We start from the raw sequence: 26,125 nt of genomic DNA on the forward strand, positions 1-26,125 counted from the left end.
TATAACTGACACTGAGACTGCACAACCTCAGGATATGTTTTTTTAAAAACTACCATAGTTAAATCCATTCAAGGAATTAATTTGATGAGTCAGATTTGCTATATGGTGAAGAAAGTAGTGAGGGCATAAACAGAAACTTGCTTAATGCAAACTTTCTCAACACAGCTGGATAAAATATGTCCTCCTCCCCAACAAGGAATGAACATATCCATGGGTAGAATTAAACAATCTTACCTCAGCCAGTCCTTTAACATCCAAAAATGTTCCTTAGAATTCAAGTTGGATATTTTCTCTCCCTACTGATAGCGTTGTACAAAATCATGTATTTTTGGCAAAGTGTTCCAGTGTTGTGGATGGTAGGTAATGCTTGATGATTTAACTGACCAGCTGTAAGATAAATGTAAACTGAAAGGAGTTGTGATGTATAACCAACTGGAAAGGAAAGGATGAGTGGTGAAGGTGTGAATGAAGCTTAAGAGGACCAAAACATTATGGTGAAAAATTATATTTCTGGTATAGCAGCAAATTAAAATGTCAGAAAGTATTAGAAGAAAAAAGCTGGCATGAGGACAGGTGCTGTGCACACCTGAAAATAGTTGATTGCTTTGTTTACTAGCATCATGGTGGGGAAAATATCTTAAAATAAAGAATCAGTGATGAAGTTATTCACTATCAAATCTTCATGTATGCCATGATGAGTTTCAGAGATGAGTTTTATTTATAAAAATATGAAGCACACATGCATGCCTAACTGACAATATGCAGAACTACAAGATTCAAAACAAAATCGATAATGATTTATGCAAAAGTGGAAATCAGAAACAAAAGCTGATAAATCAAATGACTTGATATAAACAACATAGTGTCAATATAATGAGCAAACAATACATTCATGAAATTCTTTAGTGATGCTTTAGTAATAATAATCATAAATAACATACAATGTGCTCACTACGTCAAGGTAGTGAGATATCATACAGCACAAAGGTGGTATATGTAACAGAATTTCACACAGGAAGTATAGGGCTTCGTTATCACTACAGTGGAACTGCAGCTACTGAGTGCTGTTAACAGTCTGTGAATCATACTGAAAAAGATGTATTGAATGATGAGCCATTCTCATCAGTAGAAAGCTGGTTATCCAACGCCTATCTTCTACTCACTCCTAACAAGACCAAACTCCTTATCTTACAACCCTATGAATCCAACCAAACTCCCACCCTCTTCAAAATCTTTGCCAAAGACAAAACCATCATTTCCCTATCAGATCACACCAAACGTCTTGGTATGGAGATTGCCAACAATCTTAAATTTGATGTCCACATATCTCTTACCATAAAAAAGTACACACAAAACTTGGGGCACTCTATAGAAACAAACTATACCTAACCAAGGCAGCTAGAACTTCCATTGCTACCTTACTCTATGCCTCTCCTATACTAACCAACCTTAGACAGTCTGACTTAAACAGGCTTGAATCTTGCTACAATAAAATAGCAAAATTTGCAATGGGCACATCCTATCACAGCCACCACTGCCACTCACTAAGAGAACTAGATTGGCTGGCACTCCCACAATTTCTTCACCTGAAGCAACTCAGTTTTGCCCACAAACTAGTAAACCTTCCTCATAAAATCCCATCACTTCAAGACTTTCTCCAAACTTACTGCTCCTCTAGATCCCTATGTTCAAACAGCAAAAATCTTCTTCTGGTCACCAAACCCTAAAACTCTGCAGGTGAAGCCTTATTCTCATGTGCCATACCCAAATTATGGAACACCCCCCCCCCATAACCACATTGCCATCTGGCAGTCAATTCAAGACTGCACTCAAGTCTCACTTAAAATTGTGCTGGCTGCCCCCCCACCCCAATCCTGACTAAAAATTCCTACTCCAACAAATATAGTATTTCTTCAATTATTTGCTACTGAGCATGTCAGACCTTAGTATACTGCCTCTACCGCTTGATTACATAAGTTTTATTTACTCTGTTTTCTCCAAATTGTTACTAGTATCTATTGCTGTTTTAGTGTATGTTATTACTATGTATCTTTTTGCTCTGTTATTATTATATGTCATGATGAATGTAACTCAATTTTATGCTTAGCTGTGGAGCTTTTCTCCCTGGGCCTCAACTGAAACAGGACCTGTGTCCAGTCGGAATTTCCCGGTAAACAAGTGTACATAAATAAACAATAAAATAAATAAATGTATAAATACAGGATATGAAGATGACTTTGGGTAAAAGTTCTACCCTCCCACATGTCTAGAAAGTGCCCTGCTATAAGCTAATTTGGTCTGCCCTGTCTAATCATGACTCTGCATAGCCACATATTCTTTCTCCCCTGGTACCTTTATTCTAATTTAGCACAGCTTCCCTGGGACAGACAGAACACCATAACCACTGGAGTTTCTTTACAAGAAGCACTTGCTGTTGGTGTTGTCTCTTAAACTCATTTTCGTTTAATAAAAGCAAGTTATTTATGAAAGTTATTTTGATTTTTAGAAGGTATCTTCATATGTAAAACAATGTCAAAAAGAACTCATAAATCACTGTTGACTGTGTAGAGAAGATATAAATCTTAGGACTGTTAAAATCAGGTAATTGGGTTTCCCTTCATAGGCTACCACAACAAATTGTGTTAAAATGTCACAACTCTAACTGTGCTTATTTTTGCTGTGAATACCAGTCACGCAGGCTGCTATAACATCTTGACTTTTAGGGATATAGCCTACCCCTTCTGGTTCTCTTTAATCTCATAGTATGTCCCTTAAAAAGCCTCTTCCACCATGTTTGCATTCTGTTTTATAATACAGCTTCCTAGGTTTGTTAGGTTGTTTGCTTATGGCCACTTCTGGATGGAAAGAATTGAGCTTACAAAAACATATTTTCTTAAGTTTCTTAAAACCATCAAACATCAACAGCATGTGCAGTAAAAATCAATAAGAGACAAAGTGAGAAAGGGTTTTGGAAACCCCTGACTGAAGGGAATAGAGATCTACAAGAATACATTTGTATTTCAATAGTCTGCAAATGAACCGAATGGCACTTGAACCATTCAGGGAAGCTTCTAGCAAGCACTCTGTGTGGAAATATTTTACCTTTGAATTATCACTTATTGAGGCAAAGAAGCCGCTACCTCCTATTTCTGGATTATTAAAAAAAAAAAACAAAAAAAAAACAAGATTTCCTCTCAAAAATAGTCTCATAATACCTTGCACTCAAATTAGGAGATAAACAAAAGAAATGGAAAATTTTACACAAGTTAATATGTTTTGAGGCTTAGATGCTTTACAAAACCTAACATCAGGTATTTGTTTTCTTATTTCCAGAAATGTGCAGCTGTAAGGGATTATGAGATATCTGATTATAACAGACACATACAGCATTGAAACTGGTAGAATATGTCTGTCATTTCCTACTGCACTTCACCGAACACTAAAACTCCTAGTACTGCTAAACAAACACCAATAAAGGTCAGCGTCATATATCATTAGAGGTGTCTCAAGATCAACATTTTGCTCTAAAAGTCAACACTGTTGGTTACCTTCTGATTGCACTTTAATATGATGCAGTCAAACTGATAGCAGAATCATCTGATTTAATATTTGAATTTATTTTGTACAATGCCACAAAACTTTTGCAGAGATGTCTCTCACATAAAGGCATGTGCAGAAAGTAGCCATTTACAGCATTACCATACAAAATAATACAAACAGTTGGCAAGCAGTGACCAACAAGTGTTGACATAAAAAAGACAAAAAATAGCAACAACATCTTTTGGAGAAGGAATCTTTATAGCCAACATAAAGTTTGAATGCACTGTAGCTTCAATGAGCTGTCATTGGGGGGGGAGGGGGTTGATATATACTATAGTTTTGCAGCTGAAAATAGACGACTAGCTAAGTAAAATTTAAGAAGAAGATTTCTTTAAGTGCAGAATCTGTCTTTGTACAGGAACCCCTCAATAACGGACACTCCACTTATCAGAATAGAGAAGTATTCTGTAGTCAAAGAAGCAGCAAACTGAGAACAGGTCAAATGCTGACATAGTTACAGGTTAGGCACTAAGCATTATTCATGACTACTAAAAGGGAAGAGTCATGCAAGCATCTACTACAGTTTTTAACTACAATATTTTTTCATGCCTATTTGCTTACTTTTTTAAATCTGCTGTTAGTTGTCTGAGATATTAAACACTAAGGTTTAGCAAAACTGGTTAATAAAGCTGTATTCTTCCTATTACATCATCAACCTTAGACGAATCATCACCCTTAGAGGAATAGATAAACTGATGTCACAGTTGCTTGCTAAGTGAATATACAAAAGCACAAATAGTATTAGCAGAGAATTAATGCACTGTGCTTGCCCAGCTTAGCATTACTATTATTATTATTATTATTATTATTATTATTATTATTATTATTATTTAGGGATCTGCACATACTTTTGTGTCCCTGTCTAAACAAACATGTACATATGCATGAGCATAAAGACACACAGACACACACACACACAAACACACACACACACACACACACACACACACACACACACACACACACACACACACACACACACACACACATGCAACAATATTCTAACCTTTACTTCTACTGAGCATACATTGACTGCTGTGGTGAATGGTGGTTAGGAAGTAAACAGAAACCTGCTGATCTCTACTGGATGATGCACAATCACAGGCCTCACCTCCCTTTCCTGGTTTCCCTAGACATGAGGAAGGATGGGGGAATGACAAACAAGTCAGTAGAGGATGGAGGCTGAATGATTCCTGGGTCAGGAGGAGACAAAGACCTACATGGTGCAACATTGTAAATACAGTAAAGCAATTTCAGAGAGAGCCTATAAAAAACACTGTTGACCCTACACAGCAGTCATACTTCCTTTTAGGACTGTCAAAATCCATTCACTATGAACTGTAGCAAGCTGACCAGTTACTCAAAATGCAGTTTAATCTGTATCTGTGCTTCAGACATTTCTATCTGATAATGATATGGTAATGTCTTGTAAACTCCATTGGCATGTGTGATGACAAGTGCTCACATTAATAAAGTTTTTTCACTCTCACTAAATGTTCAATAATATGTATAAAAGGAACACATTGTCTAAAGCCTTAGTCATAGTTATAAAATTATTTAGCCTTCAAAATCGTTGCAGCCTTTCACATGTCCAGAAAAATGTGCTACAATACCCCTCAACATAGCATATCCAATAGTTAGCTTTTTATGGGGGATATATTAGTTATTCAACTAACAGTGGAATAGCATACTTACATTTTTTGCTGTCAAAAATCTATGCTTGCATATATTGCAGGGCTAAGTCAGAACCAGTAATGAGCTACTGATATGAACTAGGAATAGGATATAACATTTACTATGTGTTACTGATTTAACCAGAATGTGTTAAAGGTACTAATTAAGCTTGGTTAGAGCACAGCTGCACACATGCATACAAAAGCTTTCCTTCATCATTACAAGAGTTTTGCCATTAGAATCTGATTGCTCATTTAAGTGTAGCAATCAGTGGGATATCCTTTACTTTTAGACATTCTGAGAAGTCTTATAAGGGCCTAATGTTGCAAGTTCTGCAAGATCAAAAGGCTTTGACATCCACTGGCTAAATAAACTGATCACAATATTTAAGGTCAGATCACTTCCTGGATGGACAGGTTTTTAAGTACAATTATAGATTAAAATAATTATTTCAGCTATTTTCAAAATTGTCCTTACAAGAAATAAGAAATGTGTCAGCTTCAACCATAATAAGAGTTCCTTAGTGTTGGAAGTCATGGCTAATGAATGAGAAAGTCAAATTATCGAGTTTAGTTCTTTTCTGCTTTATTTGCTCTTAAGCTGTTCTGCTGATGAACAGGAAATTGATGTTCTGTGACAAGTTTTACTTATTTGTCAATTACTTTATGAAGAAAAATGTCTATCTCTCACTAAGTTTCCTCAGAAAGCCTTCCACCTGAAACAGTGTCTCTTAATTCCTTATATCTTCCCAAATGTATCATCCCTGTAGCTTGTTTCTTACTTACTTATTTTAAATTCCTATGGATCTTGACTTTGACCCACTGTGATGAATAGTGAATACACCCACTGACTCACTAACTCAGTTACTCACTTACTTACTCATCCTTGCTCACTTCTGGTAACTCACTCACTCACTCACTCACTCACTCACTCACTCACTCACTCACTCACTCACTCACTCACTCACTCTCATTCACCATCTCTTCCATCCCCTAAGGCTTAGTCTCCTCTCCTGGAATCATCTGTGTTATTCCCTATTATAATCCCTCTAATATTAGAGCTTAATTTGTAGCAACTGTCACCAGATCTTTTGCAATTACCTGTCTTTGTCATGAGAAGACCCCATTGCTAGGCATCTGAGAATCGTGTTGGCTATTATTGCCACCTGTCTTTATGGATCAGAAGTATTTGATTTTCATGCTACAAGTGTACCATAGCCTTTTCTTCCATTACTCTGTCCTACCATAGCTCCCTAGTACACAATCTCTCCTAGGTTATTTGCTATAGTTTGCTACCTTTCAATTTTAGCAATAAAAGTCAGATTCTATTTTCTGACCATTCCTAGATATAATCACACTTAGGGTGAAAGTACACATTAAACTAGTGCAAATTTTATTTCAGTCAAAACAGTAAATGATAATGATAACAATAATAGTAGTAGTGATAATGATAACAATAATAGTAGTAGTGATAATGATAATAATAGTAGTAGTGATAATGATAACAATAATAGTAGTAGTGATAATGATAATAATAGTAGTAGTGATAATGATAACAATAATAGTAGTAGTGATAATGATAACAATAATAGTAGTAGTGATAATGATAATAATAGTAGTAGTGATAATGATAACAATAATAGTAGTAGTGATAATGATAACAATAATAGTAGCAGTGATAATGATAACAATAATAGTAGTAGTGATAACGATAGTAATAATAATACCATTCAAACATTTTTTTTATTTGTGTTTTTCCCATATCATCAATACAAAGATTAAATCCATGGACCACCTTACATAATGCAATCAGTTCCAAAGTCATTACACCCCCCAGTGCAACCTTGTCTGAAATGGCCATTTTTATGGTTTGCTGTCCTGCACCCACTTTGATTCTTTAGGGTTTTCAAACACAAGCTCTATTTTTCCATTACATATGATTGCACTTTAGTTAAAGTCAGTGATGTTAGTCATGCATGAAACAAATAATATTTGTATCCCTGGGTCTTTTCTTCTGTCACTTCATTGCATACTTAACCATTTTTATTGCCTCTTCTTAATCTCCCACAGAATTCAAATTCGGAAATCTTTGTTTTAAAAAGATGAAACAGTTACTAACTGCTTCTTGCTCTTGTAACTTACTTATATTGAGTTATGATTGAAATTAAATGAGGAGGAATGTCCTAAGACTTTCCCTTCCTCATTTTGATTGTGGTTGCTAGGCTCCTTGAGAAAAAGCCAGCAGTCTCTTTTCATAGATTATATATGTTTATATGGCATCATTAACAAAGAATATCATATTCACAGTCCCCTGGTTTAAGCTTTGGGCTGTCTATGTTCTTCAGTTGTATACAAACCAGTTTCCAGTCACAGTCTAAAATAATGGGGATAAGCGCCCCACTCTATAACCTTTCCACATGTGCCTCATTGCCTGAATCATCTCCTGTCAGTATCTTGCAACTCGTTTCCATCCTTCTTCCTTTGTGAAATTCTTTTGCATTCTCCCTCTTGTCCCTTCTTTTCTTTAATGCTTCATATATCTGATTGGTCCTTTGCCTCCTGACCTTTCCATTTCCTCCGGGATGCCATTATACCTCTCCTTTTGGCCCCTTCTGTCTGTTCCTTTCTCTTGTTCCCTGTCTGCATTCTTTTTCCACCTACTGTATCTCTGAGTACCACATAGTTCCATCACTGGGCCTCTGGTATCCTGCATTTCTGCATTAACTCCTCTATTGTTTTAAATCTTTCCCCACCATCCCTTTCTCTGCAAACCAAATCTTCTTCTTCTTAACCTATTCCACATCTTTACTAGATTTCTTAAATTTTCTTCCCTATCCTTCCTTCCCTCCCATCTAATTTTATTTCTACACTCTTCCTTTTGCACCACTACTAGCTCTCTCTCCAGCTCCTCAATCACCCTTCCTTCCTTCCCTCCCTCACTTCTTTCCTTCTGCACTCATCTGTTTTTCCCTGACAGTGACCATGATCCCACCCCAGCATTTTCCCAGTCTGTTCCTTTTTCATACTGTCTTGCACCAACTCCTTTATTAGTTTGTGCAGTGTTTTCTTGTCCTCTTTCTTCTTCCATTTATAGCTAGCCCATTTCCATGCTCTTCGCATTATTATCTGTTCTGCACACTGTCAGTTGGCTTAGAGGATTAAGGAGCTGCTAGCAAACCCTTTCCTGTGGTCCAGTGGTGCAAGGTTTGATTCCCTCAGCTTCCATTGCCCAACTGTGACATTGCTCCTGGGCTGCATCTGAAAAAGATCCATGGAGATCAGTGGTCTGCCCCAGAAAATAAATATGTAAACAAACTTAGCATAAGTCTCACTGCTGCATAATCAGATATGTGTCGCTCCTTTTCACTTTTTCCACTAGGTTTCCTTACTCTAGAACCTGTGTAACATACTGTATTTGCCTATGCCAACGTGTTTTTTTGTGAAGGCTTATTCTCTCTCTCCTGTGCATACCCTCTCCCATATATGTCCAAACACCCTCCCTCCCTCCTTCTTTCATTCCTTGAACTAGTTCTTCTCCTCTCCTTGTGGTTGCCTTTGTGCTTTGAATACTTCCTGTTTATCTACCATGCAGCCCCTTTTCACTTCCTGGTTTTGTCTTCTATACTTACTGCTTAGCTAGCATGCAGCCCCTCTTCACTTTTTGGTCTTGGCTTCTTCCCTGTGGAGGTGTCACCATCAAACATTGCACATCCTTCCAGTGTCTCTGCATCACCTCTACTATGTCTAAGGCTGCTGTGTTTTTGCAGATAATTCAGATTTTTACTGCCTGGGTTCCTTATCTGTCTGTAATATCTTTGTGTAAACTTCTGAACATCCTCCATATTATGTAGACTGGACTAGTTCCCTTCCTCTTCTACTTCTAGAATTGCAGGGCATTTAAACAATGCAGCTGTTCCATTCATTCTTAATTCATTTAATACATCCAGAGTAGTTTTCCATCTCTTACAGAGTGTTTCTGAACATCCCTGTAAATGAATAAGTCTTTTTTATTGCCTTATAAAGCATAAGGAAAGACATTACAGTAAAGGAATGGAAACATGTCAAATTATGCCTGGGTTTGCTTTCTGCTATGTTTGCTGCCTTCCCACTCTGCATAACTTCTCTGTTAGGGTTTCTTGATTTTCTGGTATCACAAATCTCTCAAGTAATAGCTGCATTAAAAATGATCCAGTTCACTATTGCTCAATGTCTCCTGTATTCCAATTATTCTGATTTTACTCCTTGAATGAGTTTCAGTATTGTCCAACTTTTCTCCATGTCTTTTTATTATGTCAGTTAGTTGCTGTATTCTATGAATCTGCTCCTGCTACTCATATTTTATTGCTGCTTTATCTTCCTTCAGATTTTGCAGCTTCCCTTGTAGCCTTTACACTTCTGCTTGTTCTATTTTTTTATTTCAAGGAGCTCACATCTGGGCCTACTATGATTATCATTTCAAACAAAATGCATGATTGTTCCTGCTTATTTGTAACTTTAAAAACAGCCATGTCTTCCTCCTTTTGTTTCTGCTCATTCATCTTTCCTTCTTTTTTTTCTCCCTGGGAACACTATTTTTTTCCAAATTACTGCAGCCCTTGTCCACAGCATTGAGCTTAGGCAACCATCCTGGTTTCACTTTCCAGTGCCCTTCTCTTAATCCTCAGTGATTTGCCAGAAACACTGCACATTTTATGACAAACAAGTCAAAAATATGAGACAAACATCTGGACAGTCAGTGAAATTCTGGACAGTTGAGAGATGTGGCAGAATGCAAGCCCTTAAGAGCCACAGATACTGTGTCCACCCATAGTAATGGTTTAGCAACAGGCAACTTCACTGTGATGCATACAGACACCACCCTCACCAGGCTGGAAATGAACTGGGTGACAGCTATCATTCTAGAGCCAGGAACCAGGATTTAAAAATGGCTCTTAGATCTTGCCATCCAGGTAAATACAATTACGACCTGGTAGTGGGCCATGTGGGTATGAATAACCTTAGGCTCTCCACCCATATCACCAAGCAGAAGGATATGTCTGAGCTTGCAATGCTTGATTCTGACACTGGTCTTGAGTGATATCTTGCTATCAACAAGAATGATGCCAAGATTCAAAGACATGATAATTGATTTTTAATAATTGTCTATGAAGCTGATGTCATTCTAGGGAGAACCAGCATTTGTCAAATTGGGAAGAGATGGACAGCAAGCCTTTCTGCTTTGCAGGGATGGTCTGCACCTCTGATACCATGACTGTCACATTCTGGCTAAAGTCCTTTCTGTCCCCATAGCCCCTTTTTTTAAAATGTAATCAATCTGATGGACATTCCAGCCAAATAAAATCTAATTCAGAACACATTAAGATGGCGCTACTCAATGCCAGGAGTCTTAACCAAAAAAAAGTGCTAAACATTAGGCCCTCATGCAACTTGAATGCATTCATAAATGTGTAGTTACAGAGACATGGTTTCAAAACTATGAAAGCACTGTATCAGTTCCTGTGCTTACTGCCTATCATGTCTTCAGATCTACTGGCAATTGTGAGGTGGGTACCAATATCTGTCAATGATATCACCTCATAAATGATTCTCCAGGACCCCATATTTGAACTCCTAGAAGTCCATATCCCTCTAAACAAAATTAATTGCTATTTCTTAACTAGCTATAGAACACACTCATTTCCCCTTCTGGCCATAACAGTGATCAAAATCCAAATCCCCATTAATTCTAACGTATTTCCATTGCAGGATTTCAAGTATCTATCAATAAACTGGCTGACCTGCGCCACCAATGATCAGCATGCTAATGCTTTCTTGACATTATAAATGCTAACTCCCTCGCACAAATAGTAGACTATCCTACTAGGGCCCAAATACCCTTGAATGTGTCCTCTTAAATATGGCTCTGTTTTGCACATATCCATGTATATCGCCTTCCCTGCTTAAATGAGATTATAGGTTAGAAAACTTTTTCTTTAAAACTGAAAGTACTTCTCCTGCAAATACCTCGGTATTTAGGAACTTCCCTAAACTTAACCTTCTTCATTCACCTGCTGACCTAATTAAATTCTGCTTTAACCCTCCCCTGATAAATACCATGATAAAGCCACACCTTTCTCCTCCCAATTAAATAGTTGTATTGATAAGGTAGTCCCTCTGTATAAAAATAAAATGAGAAATTTAAAAATAAATCTGTATGGTTGAATGCCCATATAAGTAAATTGTTTCACTTAATTCTTACAACAGGTCCCATTCCACCTATCTTAGCAGCACAATTATATAAACTTATAGAACTTAAGAATATAATTAGAAAGATCAAAGCTGAATCTGAACATAAAATGGCTATTGAAACCAAACGTAACTACAATTTTTTATGTCAAGAACTTAAGAACTGTCATTCAACAATGTTTGTAGCTTGTCCATATAAATACAGCCTACTTGACCCAACAAAATAGCCAATATTCTGTCTTGACACATTTAGTGCACATTTTACTTCACTCACAGTTATAACTATTCAACAGATTTCACAGTATCAGCCACTGCTACAGTTATTATGAAACAAGTCCTTGCAGCCCTTTCAAAACTTTAAATACCTTATCTATGTGCCCTGATAACAGCCCAGGTTGCCTGACTGTAAGACCAAATATGGCCTGACACCATACTTAAAGGTGTCAAAGATGCAGCTTTCAGAACACTTTTTTTATTTTTTTCACACTAGTGCATAGCTTAAGTTATATACATCTGACCTTTCGTACTTTGTCTGCATGTTTCTGTTTCATTTTGTATAAATTCACTTTTTTTAGCTTCAGGAGCGTCCAGCTCTCAGTTTTGACAGGTAGCACCACCCACAGTGTGATGTCACTATACACACCCCCTTCCCTGTCTTCCGTTCTCTAAATCTGACCCTGCTTCAGGTTTCCAAGCTTGTTTTCATTCCCAGTGGAAATCAGAAACAACACTACTTTGGTTCCCAAAGGCACTGATCTCTGTCTATGAAGCTTCGAGCTTTACAAAACAAAATCACAGTTTTGAAATAAAAAAAAAACTTGAATGCCTAAATACGGCAATATAGTTGCACTGTAGCTATCTTCTTTTGATCACTTCCTTGCCATACCTCTTAATTTCTTTGCAAGAGTCAAGCTAAGGTCAAAGGACCCAAGATCCTGGACAAATTTTAAAGAGTATTCTAATTCTTTTAGTAGAATGAACAGTTTCCATGAACGAGCATTAACACCTGCAGATAACTGAAGTGACATTGCAGTGCAGTTTTGACACTTTTTTATCTATGTTTGCTTTTTGTAATTTACTTATTTCCTTTAGTTCATAATGCATTTGTGATTTAAAATTTACCGAGCAGTAAAACATTTGCAGTGCATATTGGCATTTACAAAGAAATACCGGTTTGTAAATGCCGGTATTTAAATGCGGTATTCAGTGCGCTATTCCGGTTAGTATAAAACAGCTAAATTTTCAATCCCGGTTGCATAGTTTTTCCTAATAATAGTTACAACTGCTGTTTCTAAATGTAATAACTGCTGTTAACAAGAGCTCTTGATTTGCACACTAACTCCAACAGCATTTTATTTTGTTTTGGGGGGAGGGTGTTGTATAATACATGATGCAGTCAAAGTTCTGCAGGTTTCATTTTTATTCCATGCATTATTCTTTATTCAATGCTGTTGGTTCTTTATTCATTGCTGTTGGACTACATAGCAATGTCATAGTTGTCATCTCATCTCCAAGCTCAGGAACAAATCCGAAAATAATCAGGGAAAATAAGGGGCACTTTAAAACAGTACTTGTAGGTTGAGAAATTGACAAAAAGTGTTGAGAATGTGAATTAGCATGCATTTCCAGAAGTAAAAGTCTGTAACTCTAATTATTAAGTATTATCCACCTATTTTGTTCCAAAATCATCAGTTTTAGGAGGAATTAGGAGGGGCAGAAGAAGGTTTTTTAGCCAAACTCGAGATCATTTGAGAGATAAGGGCAGCAAGGTGTTATTTCCATGCCAGCCTATTCTGCAATAGTGTTCTATCCAGTTACATTCTACAAACAAAAGTAGGGACTGCTAGACCATGTCTATTAAATATTAACTCTCTCATTTTTTATGTGCTAAAATAAATAAAACACTTGGGCCAGCGATGAACAGGCAGCATTGCTGCCACCACTGTTCTATGCCTGTCAGCTGTCATTCACAGCCTAGTCCATGCTTTTGTAGGTTCTATAAACACACACACCATATCTCTCAACTTTTCATATTTTTGCAGATTCTGGCAAATCACTGAGGACTAAAGTCACTAAACAATGACCCACATACAAATTTCAGACTTTATGTCATTCAGAAAATGTATGCTAACATAAAATCAGTTATTCTAGCAACTTTTTAAGTTCATAAGAGCAATATTTAAAATATGTCCCTGTTGTTGGGCCTTTGTACTCCCATTAATTTAGGCTTTGGCCAGATTTCTTCAGCTAAGAAGTTGAGAGGTATGGCTGTGACTACTCTGTCTGTGTAACAAATACACATTACTGTAACCATAATTATATTATTTTTTAGTTTTGTCAGGGTCAAACCAGGTACTTTAATTATGCAGTGGATATGGAGGTCATTTGTGGATAAAATGATTGGCCCTGCTGATAGCTGTTGTAATTCAATAATTCTGACTTTGCAATTAGTTTGCCAGACTAATGATCATTTGAATAAATGAGGAATACATGTTATGTCTCCTGTTTGAATGACTAGTGGATAAATACATCACAGTAACCATTTTTTCACTATTTTTTATCCCAGCAGGGCCAAACCAGATGCTGTAGATAGGCAATGGGTATGAAGGCTGACTGTAGATAAAATTATTAGCCTTGCTGTTTGCTGCTTGCAGTTCTAACTTTGAATGACTAGTGAGCATGCAAGTGAATCAAACTGGAATAAAAGTTGTGATTAGTGTTTCTGCAAACCAAAAATACCTTGGTGTAATAATTATTACTACTTTTTATCATGGTGAGTTTAAACCAGATGCTTTGAGCATGTAGTGGGTGTGGGGGACTGTCTGTGGATAAAGACGGTCACAACTGTTTGCTGTTATAATTCTGGATTTGCAAGACAAATACATACTACATGCTTTTTTAGGTGATTACTATGCTTGCCTTGTTGAGTACCTCCTAGACATTCGCACAACTGTGTAATGTCATTGCATGAGTCCGCTTTTTTTTTTTAACTTTTGCCTGTAAGCCGCACTCAGTCAAGTCCATTTCAGTAAAACAAGGGGCCAGATTGGTTGCACCATACAGATAGCCAGGGAAGTAAGTCGTATTTTTTTTTTATTTTAATTTATTTTATTTACTTTTATTTACCAGGATAGTCCCACTAGGCAAGAATCTGTTTTCAGCATAGGCCTAAGGAGAAAAGATTCGGAGTTACCTATTTAGCTCTCAACCTCTTAGCAGAAAAAGTCCTGACAAAGCCTCAAAGATATGGACACATTTTAAATATTTTTTTATAACCTTAGAACGTTGCTAGAATAAATGGTCTTGTGTTACCATGCATTCTCTGAAGAATATGACGTCTGAAACTCAAATTAATATTATCAAGTCATTATTTAGTGAATTTAGTCCTCACTGATTTCCCCCCAACAATTTATTTTAGTTATTTGACATTTGTTTGCCAGGAAAGTCTGACTGGGCTGAACAGGTCCATTTTCATCAGAGCAGAGGTCTGGGGAGAAAAGCTCCACTACAGTTTTAAAACATTACAAAAAATATAATAATAAAAAAAATTACAACCAATATTACAACAGATAAGAGGTCATGCAAAAAGAATAATAAAAAAGTTTGTCATATTAGACAGAGTGAGGAATTTGTTAGAGGAGGCAGGACGAACAGATAGAAGAGGGAGGAAGAATAAAAAATAAGATAAAATACTGGTAGTGAGCAGGGGGAAGTAAAAATGGGTTATTTAGTTTGGGTTGGAACAGGCAGAAATCCATGAACTTGCTAGGTGTGTTTTGAGAAGGTTTTTAAAGGTTACTTTGTTGGCCATGGTTTCATAGCCAGTGTTAGGCACCCACTGAACCTGAAGAGTCCCCAGTTAATTCCCTGCATACGAAGGCACCTACACAAAGCAGTTGTGGGTTTCTCTACCTCCTCTGTGCCTTGTTCAGCACTTCCTAGATGACTGCACAGTTTGTAATGTTACCACCTGAGTCCGCTTTTTTTTAAACTGTTGCCTGTAAGCTGCACTCAATCAGGTCCATTTCAGTAAAGCAAGGGACCAGATTGGCTGCAACAGCTAGACAGCCAGGGAAGTAAGTTGTATTTCTTTTTTTTTTCACTTTATTTTATTTACCAGGATAGTCTGACTGGGTGAGAACCCATTTTCGGAGGAGGCCCTGGGAGAAAAGCTTCAAAGTTACCTCCGTAGTTCTCAACCTCTTAGTGCAAAAAATCTTGACAAAGCCTCATAAATAGGGACACATTTTAAATATTGTTATTATAAGCATAGAAAGTTGCTGGAATAAACGGACTTGCGTTACCATGCATTTTCTGAAGGATATGACATCCGAAACTCAAATGACTGTCATTATTTACTGAATTCTGTCCTCAATAATTTGCCACAACAAATAATTTTATTTATTTAACATTTGTTTACTGGGAAAGTCCGACTGGGCTGAATAGGTCCATTTTAGTGGAGCAGAGGCCCAGGGAGAAAAGCTCCACTGCAGTTTTAAAACATTACAAGAAATATAATAAAACAATATTTTTACAAGCAATATTACAACAGATAACTTGCCATGCATAAAGAATAACAAATAAGTTTGCCATACTAGAGAGAGTGAGGAACTTGTTAGAGAAGGTAGGAAAAATAAAAATAAGATAAAATATTGGTAGTGGGTAGGGGGAATTAAAAGTGGGTTGTTTAGTTTGGGATGGAACACAGAGAAAACCATGAACTTGTTAAGTGTGTTTTGAGAAGGTTTTTAAAGGTTATTTTGTTGGCTGTGGTTCTAATGTTAAAGGGCAAATTGTTCCACATTTTAGAAATAAAGCTGGCAGCACTGTTTTTACCTGTGGTTATGGTGATTAGTAATTTATTACTGAATCTTACAATGCATTTGTTTGATTACTGGATTAATATGCCTTAAAGGACTGGTGTTTTTTCAATTTGAATTATTTGATGGGCCATTGTGAGTTGATTGAGGGTAAGCAGATTTGGTAGTTCTAACCAGGGTAGTTGTTTAAGGGCCTGGCAGTGATGAGATTGATAGGTGAGACTGGTTGTGAAATTTTGCTATTTTGTTGCAACAGCAATGTAGTTTAGTTAAGTCAGATTTGTTAAGGTTAGTGAAATGGGGGGATGCATAGCAAAGTGTGGAGACTGGGTGGGTTCTATCAATAATCGTTTTAGTATCGTTGGTGATGTATTTATTGCACCTGTGTAGAGTTCCAAAATTTTTATGCATTTTAATCCAAAAAGAAATCAGGATGCAGGTAAACAGATCCTTCAACAAAGTAGTCAAAACGTAAAGCAAAAACAGAAGAAGGATCCAGACCACGGCAAATGTTGTATCTTTCAGCTTTTCCTGATTAGGGGTCGCCACAGCAGAACTCTGGTTCTGCTAATGATTGGCAGTAGATTTTTACTTACCAACTTGCCAGGCATGATGCACAACCTTCAACGAAGGTATGCCCATTCACGCATGTCTCCACACAGAAGATGCTTTAGCTGAGAATCGAACAGGACAACGTCTTACTCTGAGGTGACAATGCTACCACATTACCACCACCACAGCTATATATTTAATGAAAAAAGACACAGGGTAAGTGCTTTCACAGCTGGTCTGATGAAGCAGCTTGCAGCTGCGAAAGTGCTTACCCTGTGTCTTTTTTCATTAAATATATGATTTTATTTGCCGTGGTCTGGATCCTTCTTCTGTTTTTGCTTTACATTTTTATGCACTTTCTTTATTGTTTGGGCAATGTGCATATCAAATTTCATGTTTTGATCAATGATGACCCCTAGAAGTTTAGTTTGGGTTACAGGAATAATGTAGGTATTGCTATTAGAAGTGATTGTGAAAGGAGTGGTGGGAGTAGTGGCTTTGTCTAGGTTAAGAATGAGCTGAGAATTGGCTAGCCAGTTTTCAACTGCAGTGTTATTTTTTTAATTTGTTGGAATGATGAGGCAGAACTGATTAGGGGTGAATCATTGGACTAATGTGGCATGTGAGCTGCAGTATAAAGGTTGCTGGTAAATTTGTTAAAAATAAGTTGTGCAAGTTATAGAGCCCCAAGGAAGTCCTAAAGTAACAAGCAGAAGTGGAGATAGGATGTTTTTCTATTTTACTGCCTGAGTATGACCTGAAAAATAGTCTTGGAACTGTGTAATAGTGGAGTAGCTCAGATAAAGATTGGAAAGTGCAGATAAGCGTTTATTGTGAGAAACTGTATCAAAAGCCTTAGAGAGCTCTATAAATATATTAGAAATGAGTTTACCTTTGTTATGGTGATAGTTAATGGCATTGGTGAAGCTGAGAATGGCTGTTGTAGTTCTATGATAAGGGTGAAAACCACTCTGAGTGGTTGCCAGAAGTTTGTTGTCTAAGAGATAATGTAGGATTTGTGAATGAATGCATTTTTCTAGGATATTTGGTAAAGGGGATAGAATGGCAACAGGGCGATAGTTTGATAGTCTTATAGAATTCCTTTCTTTATGTAGTGGTATTATGAGATATTTTCCAGATGGAGGGTATGTGGCATTTTGATATGGATTGCTTGATTAATATAGAGACTGAGAATGAAATGTCATTGGCTATAATTTTAACAAATCCAGCTGGTAAATTATCGGCTGCAGGTGTAGTGGGTTTGCATTTATTTAGGAATTTTTTTCATAGTATTTGTTGGTATTGGTTGCAGAGAGAAGTTGTTATTCTGTGCTGTGAGTGAGGGGTTTGGAAGAAGTGAGGAGCAGCACTTATTTGTGAGGGCTAGGATAGATTTAGTAAAGTATTTATTAAACTGTGTGGCAATACTGTCTGCAGAGTTACTGGTTGTTGGGTAAGGGGGACCAATTTGCCTGGTTATAGAATTTTAAGATGGCAGACCAGAATTTTTGTGGGTTATTTTTGTGTTTTGGGTGTTGGTGTATTGTTTTTTTTTTTTTTTTTATCAAGCTTAATTTGTTTTTTGGCTTTATTCCTTAATTCTATGTAATTTTGTAGATTTGTCAATGTTTTATTGTGAATCCATGTCTCCCAAGCTTTATGTCTTTGTTTTAAAAGTGATATTGAACCTTAATGTGGAAGATAGTTACAATTCTATCAATAAGTTTTCCCTAATTGTTTTTGTTTTGGCATCAATAATGTTGATTAATTTTTTTTAAAGTAGCACCAAGTTAGACAACACTTTAGCACTTTATCTCTGTTAACCAAATTGAATTGTCTAGCTACTGTTCTCTGGGTATAACTTTAGAAAACTGCACTGGAACCTGAGGCTATTGAATTAGGATGCCATTACGAGGAGGGGCCATACATTACTACATAAAACAAAATAAAAAATAGAATTACGGGGGGGAAGGTATCAGTGATGTGCTGCAGCTGGTACTGGTACAATTTACAAGGGGCTAAAGTAGATTAACACTATTGTATTGTACATACAACTATTAAAAGCTTGTGGATAAGGTTTTAGGGAACCAAGAGGACATGCAAACACCTGAAACATGTCCTACATAGCAAAAAACTGTTTCAGTCAATTGGGGATTTGACTGAACAGTTTAACTTACCTACAAGCATATCCATGCTCATTCATTCAGTGCTGACGAACATGAATACTTTACTGTGCCTTGCTGTAGTGCTGTTTTCATGTGAGGGAGTCTATGCCCTATGTGCAACAGTCTGTATAGCTGTCTGTCTTGTGTGTCTCTGTACTGTGTGAGGAAGTCTGTGTGGATGTCTCTTCAGTCTTGCTATAATGCTTTGTTTTGTGTAGGTGTCTGTCCTGTATTTGGGAGTCTGTGCATGTGCTGATGTTCAGTCTTGCTGTAGTGCTGTCTTCATCATATATGGGTGTCTATGACCTGTGTGTGAGAATCTGTGTAGCTGTCTGTCTTATGTGCCTCTGTCCTGTATGAGGGACTGTGTGGGTGTCTTTATTCAGTCTCGCTGTAGTGCTGTCTTTGTCTTCTGTGTCTATGTCCTGTGTGTGGGAGTTAGTGTGGGTGCCTTAGTGTACCTGTGTGGGACTGGCTACCTTGACACTGTACAGAGGCTTGTTGTAATGTAACAACTTTGCTACTAAATTTCAGTCAGTATGTGAGTGTACTTTTGAGTGGCTGCCTTGCTGTGGTACAGGGGCTTGTCATAATGCAATATTGGTACTAAGTGCCAGTCAGTGTGTGTACTTTGGCACTTCCAAGTCTTTTTAATGGTCTGAATGTAGTAACACTATGCAGTGATGGCTAAACAGTGCTGGATAAGCTTAACAGGGAAGGGGCATGATGGCAACATGGTCAGACTTTATATTCTACTTGGTAGGGCCCCAACTTGAAACTTGCTGAGATCCCCCAAAATGCTAGCACCAGCCCTGCTTGAGGTTGGTAGATTTAGTTAGGGAGTGGGGGCAGGTTTTAAATAATGCAGTTTGTGTGATGGTTGCTATGTTGGTCCACTAGTTAGTTTCCCCATAGAAAAAAATGTGTTGAGGTGAATGTTCGATTAAGTTAGCATTTGCAGTATTATGTTGGATCAACAACGATTCTATGAAGATACAGTTTGATGAACTATTATAGACCCATTTAAGGGTATATGTAAGCTTGAGCATGAGTTGTAAAGCATTTACAGGCTGCCTCTGTCTATTAGAGGCATACGTGTTAGATCAGGGATACATTTCTGATTCCCCATGCAATGGTCCAAGTCACACTTGATTAGAAAAGGGAAGAGCTCTGCTTCGCGTGGATGGAAAGCCTGTTCCAGAGAAGAGTTAGTCTGTGAAACACATACCTGTCTCTCTAACATGTCCTATTTATGCTGCAGATGAGGTTTGGGTCCCTATATTAGGTAATTCTGATGGTATTTGTTTTGTGGATGTGCAACCAGTCCATCAAAGCAAGATCAGTGGATGCTTTGTAGGCCAGGGATAGATTGCCTCTCAGCAGTCTGTAGGAGACTGAGTACAGGCTAGGGCTCTGAGGTGGTCCACATAGGACATGTTGTTCATGCCCTGTATTCTTCCTCTTTCTGTGAGGAACCCCTGTTGATGCTTCAGTCGTTGCATATACTTGGTCAGGTACATGCCAAAGGACATGTATTCAATGATTGGTATAATGAGGTCTCAGTACAGCATAATAATTACATCCTTGGACCCAGATACCATACCCTTGCTTAAAAGTTGTGCAATATAGAATGATTTCCTTACTAGTGTAGATACATCATGGTCAAAGGTCAGGCTACTGTCTACATGCAGCCTCAAATTTTCTCCATTGGGTTTACTCTTAGGGGTGTATTATTAATATGGTAGTCTGCAGGGGTAGCCATCTTTCCAAAGGATACTATTATGTATTTCTCAGCACTGGGTTTAGACCATGGCTCTGGCATCAGTAACTGGTCTGTATCAAGCCACTTTGGAGGGTATTTGTATTTTGGGAGGATTCTATGAATGTACCTATTTTGTAAGCATCTGCAAACTGGTCCAGCCAGAGGCCCTTGATGCACATGTGTGTTTGTATGTATTTATGGTTCCCTATCAGAAGCCTGAAACACTATAAGCTTAAAAATCAAAATCCTGAAACCAAAAGCCTGAAAACTCAAAATCCTGAAAACCCAAAATCCTGAAACTCAAAATCCTGAAAACACAAATAATGCTAATATGCCAATACAAAGACACTAATATTTACCGACTGACCTTGACCCTAACCCTAAGGTCTGTCACTATCGCACACTCACCTGACCCGCGGCCTAACCCTAACCCACTTAAACCGCCCCTAACCCTAACATAAAACCAACCGCACACTTACCTGAACCCAACGCATGACCTAACACCACAGGGCTAACAATAGCAAAGCCACAATGACGTCAGTATGTCTATTTTGTGTTTTCAGGATTTTGAGTTTCAGGATTTTGGGTTTTCAGGATTTTGATTTTCAAGCTTATAGTGTTTCAGGCTTCTGATACGGAACCGTATTTATCTATCAATATGTAGGTGTGTGAATGAGTGAGTGTGTGTGTGTGTGTGTGTGTGTGTGTGTGTGTGTGTGTGTGTGTGTGTGTGTGTGTGTGTGTGTGTGTGTGTATGTTATGTGCATACATATATAACTCTCTGTTTATGTATACAACTCTGAGTGTGTAAGTATGTATATACACACTGTATATGTGTGTATATATATATATTTTTATATATATATATATATATATATATATATATATATATATATATATATATATATATATATAATGTGTGTGTGTGTGTGTGTGTGTGTGTGTGTGTGTGTGTGTGTGTGTGTGTGTGTGTGTGTGTGTGTGTGTGTGTATGTCTCTATATGGTCTTGGTCATAGGTGACTCCATAGAAAGACACACAGATCTTCCCCTCACCTGGCTGGACAAGAAGGTCATGGCCAGCTGTCTGTCAGGTGCCAGGGTCCGTCAGATCACACACTCACTCAAGTCTCTCAACAAGTACGATTATGACTCTGTCATAGTCCATGTTGGAGTGAATGACTTAATATGTACCCCAATGGACTATATGAAGAGAGAGATGACTGAGCTGTCAGATCATGTGGCAAGGCAGTTATGTCCCTAGCCCTAAGCAGCATTCTACCTTCACCCAGGATGATGCCTCAATGTAATCAAAAAAATGATTGACTTCAACAATTGGCTTAGCTTCTGATGTCAATCCAGGGGGGATCCAGTATCTGTCAGTCTGGGAAGGTATGGTCAACAGACCATGCTGCCTTGCCAAATAAGGTCTTCACCTGTCGCTTGTTGGCTTTTGGTTACTGTAAAAGGTAATTGCCTCTCCAATAGTGGCTTTTTAAGCAATGTCATAACAACAAAATTCACTACATAAAAAAATAAACTATAGACAAACTCAAGTTTATGCTGCTTAATGCTAGGAGTCTAAATTGAAAACTGCACTTACTGGAAGCACTCCTTACCTTGGTAGATGCCAGTGTCTGTGCAGTCGCAAAGACATGGTTCAAGGCCACAGACAGCACCCCAGCCATGCAAAGCTACAATGCCTACCACATGTTCAGCCCTCAAAATGAGCATGAAAGAACCAAAGGCAGAGGTGTATCCATCTTCATTAAGGACAAATATACCTCATGAATGGTCAAACACTACAACTCCCTACAGCTACTCCAAGTCCAAATAACTGTAGGTAAAACCCCCTTATGTATTATTGTTAGCTGTAGATCCCTCACCCTGAATCAGAAAAGACACTATCTGGACCTACTTGAGTCAATCACTGTACAGCCAAACACCTTGGTCATGTGTGATTTCAACTATTTTTCTATCGACTGGGAGTCATGTATGAGCACAAACATGCTCGCCTGATTCCTGGAATTTATTAATACAAATACTCTGGAACAGATAGCCTGTACCCCCATAAGGGGCTTGAATGTGCTAGACTTAGTACTCACCAACACAGGAGGTCTCTGCACTACCCCCTGTATGTTGCCCTCTCTGGTAAGGTCTGATCATAACTCAGTGTAGTTCGCAGTAATGATCATACCAGCCCCCCCCCCCCCCCCCCCAGCAGCAAAAAGGATGAAAACTTTCTCCAAAGCAAGCTATAGTCCCCTAAGCGATGGCATAAATAGATTCAAACCCCTGCTACCACTGTCAACAATGACTCCTATACAGAAGTGTGCACAAATGCCCTGTACAAACACCTATACAAATGTATAGACTCTGCTGTGTCTGAACAGATCAAAATGAGGTCCTCACAAAAAAAAAAAAAAAAAAATACAAGCCACCCTCCTGGTGCACATCAAGCATAAACAGGTTATACAACAAGAGGAAGAAACTAATGTCTAAGAATAAGAGGGAATTGACTCAGCAGAGGAAGGACACCCTCCACAGCTTGAACAAGTAAATTAGATATCTTGTAACGTCCTCTACAGCCATTACCACGCTACGCTAGCATCCCTAGCTAAGGATAATCACAAGGCATTCTTTAGCTATGTCAGAAATCTATACTGAAGGCTCATCGTTGTGCGGAACTAGTAATGGATGGTACCAATCATTATGACCCTGACAACATCGCCAAACTGCTAGCAGACAGATTAGGTGCAAACGTCACCCCTCTGTCCCCACCACACATACTCCAAAGCATGCCTGTCACCAGTCCTCTACCTAGTATCTCCAAAGAGCAGGCCATAACCACTCTCTCTATGGCCAAAAACACAGCCTCTGTGGGACCACATAATATAAACAACGTTCTCAGTAGAAAAAACACTTTAATGTGAGGAGCAAAGCTTTCAGATAAAATCCTTTATCAATACTGAAAATAAAATGCAAATGCAGAGTATATATAGGTCTAAAAAGTCATATGACCGACAGCCAAGAAGTCACATGACCCAATCATTAAAACAAAACATGTAAAAATAAATAAATATGCAAAGCTAAAAAATGCAACAGCATAATGCATATATGAAAACAAAAAACATTTAAAAAAGCAAGAATGTATATTTTTAAAAAGCAAGAATGTATATTTTTTAAAAAAGCATACTTTTATACCTAAAAATCAAATGTACACTCATATACATAAAGAGAAAATCTCATAATCTAGATCTACTCATTCTAACCAAAATAGGTTTTAGGCTGACAGTACTATTCAAACCAGGGGGTGAGTCACCCATCAATCTAATTATCCAGTTATATTCTTTAATTTCTAATTTGTTATTGATATCACCACCTCTGGGTGAGGGTGAAACATGGTCTATAGCTTTAAATTTAAATACATGCTGTTCACCAAAACATAGCCTGTGTTTATATAAAGCATTAGTGTCCACACATCTTCGGATTTCAGACTTGTGTTCTGTGATCCTATCTTTAAGTTTACGCGTGGTTTTACCCACATAGAAAGAGTTGCATAATACACAGGTAGCGAGGTAAACCACGTGGGTGGTAACACAAGTAGCAGTTACATTGAACCTAAACAGCCTCTTACTGACCGGGTGTTCAAAGATACCTAAATGTTCATCATCAATGTCATCACAGCACAAGCAATTATAACATTTCCGTGTACCCATAGTGCTGGATGGATGTGTTGTGATATTTGTAGAAAAATCTTTGTAACATAGGACACTCTTGAGGGTTCTCATGTTACGATATGCAAAAAATGGGACTTGCCCAGCATTGCTTTTAACTCTTCAGATGCCATCAAGATTAGCCATTTCTTATGGATAATACGTTTAATACATGGTGTCTTGTACCAATCGAAAGTAGCATTATCTTACTTTCATCTCATTCTGGATGGACACATAGGGCAAGCCAACAGCTTGTATTTCTATGGCATCATTTAACATAACAGGGGCCACCCTCGACTTTCTTTCCTCTAGCACATTTAGTTTCTCATTATTTAAGATGGTAGCATCATAACCACTGTTAGTGAAATCAGCTATCATCTCATTCAACTGTTCAGAGAAGCTAGGATCTTCCGTGTTAAACCTACTGGCTCTATAAAATTGAGACCTGACAGTACCTCTAAAAACATGTGGCGCATGCATACTACTTGCATGAGTGTACCTTCCGCACAGACTTCCTTTCTATGGAGGCTTGTTAAGTGTACCACCGTCAAGACTCAAGTTGATATCCAGAAAATTAATAGTGATTTCAGATGAACACATTTTGAACTTCAAAAAAGATGAAATTGAATTGATGTACAGCATAAAATCATTCAAATCCTGTATGCCCCCAAATCAAAAACAGTCGTCCATTAAATCGTTGAAAGAACTTTACATTATCTTTATATGGAATCAAAAAACTAAATAAATGTTTCCTTTCCCACTGGTATAAAACTAGGTTGGCATAAGTATTGGCTACCGAAGTACCCATAGCCACACCTGTGAGCTGAAGATACAAGGATTCATTTAAAAGGAAAACATTATTTCTCAACACCACATCCATGAGAGTACATATTTTTTCAATTTTGTGGAAGTTGGGATCAGGACATGGGATTAAGAATTCCCTCAACAAATCCAGGCCAATATCAGTTGGAATGACAGTAAACAAAGATACTATGTCTAGGGTTAGCAAAAGGTACCTTCTTAGATGTAGAGACGTACTATGTACTCTCATGGATGTGGTGTTGAGAAATAATGTTTTCCTCTTAAATGAATCCTTGTATCTTCAGCTCACAGGTGTGGCTATGGGTACTTCGGTAGCCAATACTTATGCCAACCTAGTTTTATACCAGTGGGAAAGGAAACATTTATTTAGTGGTTTGAATCCCTATAAAGATAATGTAAAGTTCTTTCAACGATTTGTGGACGACTGTTTTTTGATTTGGGGGGGCACTTCACAGGATTTGAATGATTTTATGCTGTACATCAATTCAATTTCATCTTTTTTGAAGTTCAAAATGTGTTCATCTGAAATCACTATTAATTTTCTGGATATCAACTTGAGTCTTGATGGTGGTACACTTAGAACAAGCCTCCATAGAAAGGAAGTCTGTGCAGGAAGGTACACTCATGCAAGTAGTATGCATGAGCCACATGTTTTTAGAGGTACTGTCAGGTCTCAATTTTATAGAGCCAGTAGGTTTAACACGGAAGATCCTAGCTTCTCTGAACAGTTGAATGAGATGATAGCTGATTTCACTAACAGTGGTTATGATGCTACCATCTTAAATAATGAGA

The sequence above is a fragment of the Protopterus annectens genome, chromosome 7.part0, assembly GCF_019279795.1.
Source record: "Protopterus annectens isolate FY-2018-M chromosome 7.part0, PAN1.0, whole genome shotgun sequence".
NCBI classification, from domain to species: Eukaryota; Metazoa; Chordata; order Ceratodontiformes; family Protopteridae; genus Protopterus; species Protopterus annectens.